The 6302-nt window shown below is 49.7% G+C and overlaps 1 protein-coding gene across 1 annotated transcript in view; it reads left to right on the top strand.

Moving 5' to 3' along the window:
• The first annotated feature begins 985 nt into the window (after positions 1-985).
• Positions 986-6302, top strand: part of pacrg (PARK2 co-regulated) — a 226272-nt gene continuing 220955 nt past the window's right edge. Inside the window, exon 1 of the mRNA XM_034231684.1 lies at positions 986-1177. The gene's annotated coding sequence lies outside the window, so the exon portion shown is untranslated. The remainder of the gene's footprint in view (positions 1178-6302) is intronic.

Raw genomic sequence — 6302 nt, 5'->3', positions numbered from 1 at the left:
TGTGCTCCACAGAGGACAACAATGAATGGATGGGTCTCTGGAGGAATACTAAAATACTAAATAAAATGTATCAGAAAATCTGATAAATTCACGGTAAATCAAACTATTGTCTGATTTTATAATTTTGCACCTAATTACTTAAAATAGAATGTTCTTTTTTATGTAGACCTATTTTTGAATGACTAGAAAAACATGCTATATTGTGATTTGAATCTTTATGGTATATGAAATGACCAATGTGGGGAGATTTTGTAATCACCCTATAAATGAATTATTGCTTTTGTCTACAGCACGAACGCATATTGCCTTCAGTGTCACAGTTTCAGGCTCTGGGGTGTATTTTAGTACACACTTGTGTCGCTGTTTCCCTCCTCTTGTGCTTCCAGTTTTGTCTGTGTTCTGAACATTATCCCTGCGGGGTGTTACAGTCACTTTGTTAAAGACGAAAATACATTATCACAGTCAGAGATTTCCTCTTGCAGACACTTGTTCCTGATGACCCAAATGAAATATGATGGCATTGTGTGTGTGTGTGTGTGTGTGTGTGTGTGTGTGTGTGTGTGTGTGTGTGTGTGTGTGTGTGTGTGTGTGTGTATGTGTGTGTGTGTGTGTGTGTGAGCACTGAGCAGGCAGACGAGGGGGTGCACTCATCCCTGCATCATTTTTTGATTGATAACCCTCCTCCCCCCTCTCGTCACGTGTTAATTATCACGGTGATGACGAGTGGTCTCCTTCTGCTTTTCTGGCGGGCGGTGGGATGTGACAGTCGTACGGGCAGCTGCCAGCATGCCTCTTCCTCCTTCAGACCCCTTCAATGCCTCTATTACACCCCCCCCCCAGTTCAAATAATAAACTGCTCACTTATGTCTGTTTTACCAGTCCTATCTTCATCGATCCACAGCACAACATCTTAAACCATGAATATGATTTATTTCTCTCCCTTCTCCCTCAGCTGACCTAGAGAAATAACAACGACATGGAGAGCAGGAGCATAAGTGACAAGAGCTATTATAACGCCACGCAACGCAACAACGCAGGACAGACAGCACTCTGCTCCAGATGGGAGCTTCCTGTGCCAGGCAGGAAATGGCACTGAGCTCCCTCGCCATCATATTTCATTTTAGCAGAGTACAGAGACGATCATCACTTCATCTTCACCACATCCGTCCCCCAACGGGTGAGCTGTACATTTATTTCAGTCTTTTTGTTCTGCTTCTCTGCGTGGATCCCACTTGAGTTGTTGTCATCATTGGCAAGAAATACTGGGCATTGAAACTCCGATACTTAGCCTCAGAGCATTTCCTCTGCCCGCTGTGTTGTCTCTCTGGGCAGACCGAGAGGATTTGGTAATGTCTCAACCCACACAGATGCATACAACTGCACAATGTACAGTATGTGTTCGAGTGCAGAAAAACACACTATATGTGGAATTATTTGGCAAACATTCAGTTAAAGCCTTGTATCATATTGTAATTCAAGTCTTCTGGAAAAGGCCCCTCCCACAAAACAATCAGTCGCTTTATTCAGTAACCTTTGCAAGTCATTCGTTTTGTACGACCACCCTGACTGTTATTCAGATGCTTTTCTTTGCTAAACACGTGGGCCTGTAAAGCCCTTTCAATGAAAGACTGTGATTGGAGGGTCGCTTGTAGTGCCGAGAGATAGGAGTCGGAGGCGGTGCATCGAAGGTGCAAAAGGGAACCTTAATGAGGAGCAGTAAAGGACATGTTGCTGGCTTGCAGTTCGAGTAGACAAGCGAGAGAAGAAAGGAGGGCACAGTAAGTACACAGGAGGTACCGTCATCAAATGTGTCCGTGCGGAACAATACCCCTACCGCACAGTTCCGTGGTGAATTATGTCAACCAGTGATCACTACACAAGCCCCCCCAGAATTCAACCATGGACACAATCCTCGCGTCTGGGAGGAAGCACCACAGGGGCCGAGGAGGGCGGGGCCATGGGCGAGGGCCGGAAGGGGGCTGCAGGAGAGGGTAGGGGCCCAACGAGGGCGAGGGTACACCCACCGGGGGTGGGGGGGGGGGCCGGAACGGGCCGTCGTAATGGGGCCGCAGGGGGGGCCTCGGTAGGCGTTGAGGCGAACCAAGAACACGACGTGGGGACGGGCGTGAATAAGGAAGGAGCGCTGCCCGTCCGCAGGCGAGGGCACAGCGGCGGCGGGCACGAAGTCCTCGGGAGGAAGGAGCCGTGTCCCCGGGGGGCAGTAGCAGCATTCCCGGGAGGAAGGAGCCGTGGACAGGGGAGAGGCCAGACTGGGTCAGACGGGGCGCCGCCCTAAGCCGCCGTTGAGGCGAACCGTGAGCCGCGGTAAGAGGAGAGGCCAGGCAGGGTCCAGAAGCGCGCCACCCACGGGCCGATGAAGGCATGGGCGACGTCCGAAACCGCCGAGGCGAGGGAAGAGGCCTGACAGGGTTCCAAAGCGGCCACCCATGGGCCGATGAAGGCATGGGCGACGTCCGAAACCATAGAGTCGAGGCGAGACGGGGTCCAGAAGCGCGCCACCCAGGCGCCGATGAAAGCGTAGGCGACGTCCAAAGTTGCCGTCGAGGTGGTGAAAAAGCGAGAGGATCCACACGAGGCCGACCAGACATGATCGAACCTCTTCTCAGGCACCAGAAAAAGCTCAAAAGGGTCGTCCTGTCTACGATCAAAAACAGGTGGTCGAAATTGTGAGAGGATCCACACGAGGCCAACCAGACTAGGTCGAACCCCCTCTCCGGCACCACAAAAAAAGGGGTTAACAGTCGGATGTCAACCGATGGATGTCGATAGCCGTTAGCAGCTAGTCGTTAGCTCTCGTTGTTAGCCTCTAGCTGGTAGTCTTCGGTAGCTGCTAGCCGTTAGCTGACGTCATTAGCTGTTAGCCGGTGTCGACGGCCGCCAGCCGCAAGCCGGTAGCCGTTAGTCGATGTCGTCGGCCCCGGAGCCTCTGCTAGGCGGCGTGCCTCTACCAGGGAAGGTGCCGCTGCGTGTAGTGGCCAGCACCTCAGGGGTAAATCGCCGGGCGGCCAGGAAGAACCGGCTAGCTTCTTCGGCTAAAGCGCGTGGCTCAACACTAGCCGTGTTAGCTAGCGCAGCCTGGACATGCAGCCGCATGTCCCGAAGAAACAGCTCCATTGCCCCTTTCACACCAGCGCTTTTTCAGCTCCGGCTCGGAGCTGGAGCCTGAAAAGCGCCGGTTTTTCCTGTTCACACCGCAGCGGCGCCGGCTCTTAGCTCCGGAATCCGGTTCACCTCCAGCTCCAAAAAATTGTCGGTCTAGAGGTAAGAGCTTCGGAGCTAAGAGGTGGCGTCGCTTACGTCTCTCTTACGTCGAGGCGTGCAGGAAACTAAACCCACCTCCCCTGAACATGGGTCGACTGTCATGCCTGCCTACAAGCAGTAGTGCTTATAAACAGACTTTATAAAGTCAGGCAACACTAACCAGGCTTCGTGTGATTCTGTTTATTTGTACCATCCGTTCACTGTTATTGATCATTGTGGAGAGAGGCAGACGTGTTGTTTTGTATTATAGCAGCTATCGGATGGAATCAATACATGGGCTGCACAGGTTGTCGTGTCCGACTATCACAAGTAGAATCATAATAAAAATATGCCGGTAAAATGTGCCTGTAGAAAACGGTTTATGCCACAATAGGATAGCAATAGCAAGTAGTCAGTTTAGCTTCGGTTGCTATACTAACATCACCCATTTTATACCAGAGAAACTTTCATAACAGCGTTGTGATACCAAACAGCGTCAATTCAGACTGACACACATTCACTTAGGCTAAGGGGAACTGGGGATATGTATCAGCTGCTTGTGTGAGTCGGACAGTGAATACTTTAGAGCGGCCGCTGCAGTGTGAGCTAACCGGGAGCTAACGGAGGAGAATAAACTCCCGTGGAAGAGCAGCCAACACTGCAGTGGTCGGTAAATGCCACAGAAACACATTAATAAACAATGAACCACGGCACTCTGGAGCAAAGTATAAGGTTGGAGAAGTCGTTATTCAATTTATTCTGGCTTCGTGTGATTAAAAGCAACACGATCATCGACCCGACGCAGTTCCCCGTTGTTGTTGTTGTGAGCGCCGTAATGCCGTTGGGGAGCAAATCAGCGATGTAAACGGTGACGTCATGACGCAGCAGCGGCAGCACCAGTCGGGTGCTGGGCGGTGTGAACAGAGCCGGAGCAGAAAAGGGAAACCGGAGCTGAACCAGAAAAGCTCTAGCTCGGAGCTAGAAAGGGAAAAGCGCTGGTGTGAAAGCCGCACATGAGGTAGAAGTCGGGTTCTTCCGTACCTAGCAGGTCGTCCATCACTTCCATGTGGTCGGAAGGCTTGCTGTCTCCCAGTGCCGAAACAATGTGGAAATGGCGAGCGTCGTCCTCGGCCATCCCGCGGAGGGCGAACCGAGCCTCAGTCCGTGCGCACGATGCAGCCACGGGCGTCTCCAAAAATCCCCGGCATTTCGAGAAAAAACTGCGTTTGTTGCAGTGTTCGGTTCAGTCTCGGATACTTCGCGAGACTTATGTCAGGGTCACCAATGTAGTGCCGAGAGATAGGAGTCTGAGGCGGTGCATCGAAGGTGCAAAAGGGAACTTTAATGAGGAGCAGAAAAGGACATGTTGCTGGCTTGCAGTCCGAGTAGACAAGCGAGAGAAGAAAGGAGGTACCGTCAACAAATGTGTCCGTGCGGAACAATACCCCTACCCCACAGTTCCGTGATGAATTATGTCAACCAGTGATCACTACACGCTACAATATCGTCTAAGTATTTCAGAAACGGAGAAAATGTTTTGCTAATAGTGTGGCCTTAGCCGTAACAACGCTAGCTAAAGCTGTGGGCAAAAGACTAGATTAGCAACATCTTTGAATTTTCCCTATTTCGAAATGTCTTTCTTTTTTGCTTTGTAGTTTTAGAAGTTGTTGCCAACGCAGGAATATACACTTTGCCTACCACAGCTTTGATCGCACATGTATTACGAATCACAAATCTGCCTCAAAGGGCTTACAGTCGGCACAAACATAAAATAGATGTCAGATGAACAGATTGGTTTTGTTTATAGTATGATCCCCATTAGCTGTGTTCTAAAGAGCAGCCAGCCTTCCTGGGGTCCACATTTTATAACACACATTAAACTTTACAGTCAATACAAATAGCAAAAATAAGACGTAAAATAGATAGTAACATTAATATGTATGCGCTGAAACTAATGCTTCTTTCAACATAGATCCCAGCAAAAACAAAAGTAAAATAAACCAAGAACATTTATTGTTGAGAAGTATATCAAAACGATAGGCATTATAAAACATGGAAAACACACCAATTTACAAGTGTGTGTGTGTGTGTGTGTGTGTGTGTGTGTGTGTGTGTGTGTGTGTGTGTGTGTGTGTGTGTGCCATCCCTGTGCTGCGGCCTGCAGATGATGCGCTCAGCTCTGCTGTGTAGGCCCTGTGTTGAACAGATGTCGTGGACGCTGATACTGTCCCTGCGCTGAGCATGAACAAATTACAGGCTGAGACACACATGAGAACACATCGACAGACAGACAGACAGACAGACAGACAGACAGACAGACAGCAGACAGACAGACAGACAGACAGACAGACAGACAGACAGACACACACACACACACACACACACACACACACACACACACACACACACACACACACACACACACACACACACACACACACACACACACATACACATGTTGCAAATATGACCTTCAGATTACAGATGACCCCTAGCGGAGGTCACGCCACTGGATTTGCAAAATGTAAATACTGAGGGGAGTAATCCAGCATGGGGCAGAGGGGGGGGTATAACATCGGGCCAGACGCGCACCAGATGGTGAGTGTGTATGTGCGTGTCTGTTAAAGTGAATGTTAAGCATGCTGAGGCACTGACATTGGGATTATGTTTTTGATGTGCCACAGATGGACCTGTAGTGTTTTGTCCTCAACACTAAATGCAGGTGGATAAAAGCCCTCAACAAAGACAACCCCCCGTTCTTTTTCAAACTCTCTTTGCCCACGTCAGAAGGTTGTGAACTTCCATTATTAGCTAATGGAGGCCCACGCTCACAGTGACCTTGACTAGCATGTGAGCGGTAAGCAGAGAAAGAGAATGTGCGAGCATGAGCGCTTTGACTTTCAACCTCGATTTCCCCGTGGTGTATGCCGAGTAATATCAGACAGATAACAGCCAAACTGGGAAAAAGGGGAAACGTTGTTGTTGTATGAATGAGGCCTCTTTGAATTCTTTGACTTGCAGAGGTCACAAGCCAATCGAGC

Source organism: Gymnodraco acuticeps, unplaced genomic scaffold (genome assembly GCF_902827175.1).
Source record: "Gymnodraco acuticeps unplaced genomic scaffold, fGymAcu1.1, whole genome shotgun sequence".
Classification (NCBI taxonomy): Eukaryota; Metazoa; Chordata; class Actinopteri; order Perciformes; family Bathydraconidae; genus Gymnodraco; species Gymnodraco acuticeps.
Note: the sequence above shows the minus strand (reverse complement) of the source record. Positions and strands in the feature narration are given on the sequence as shown.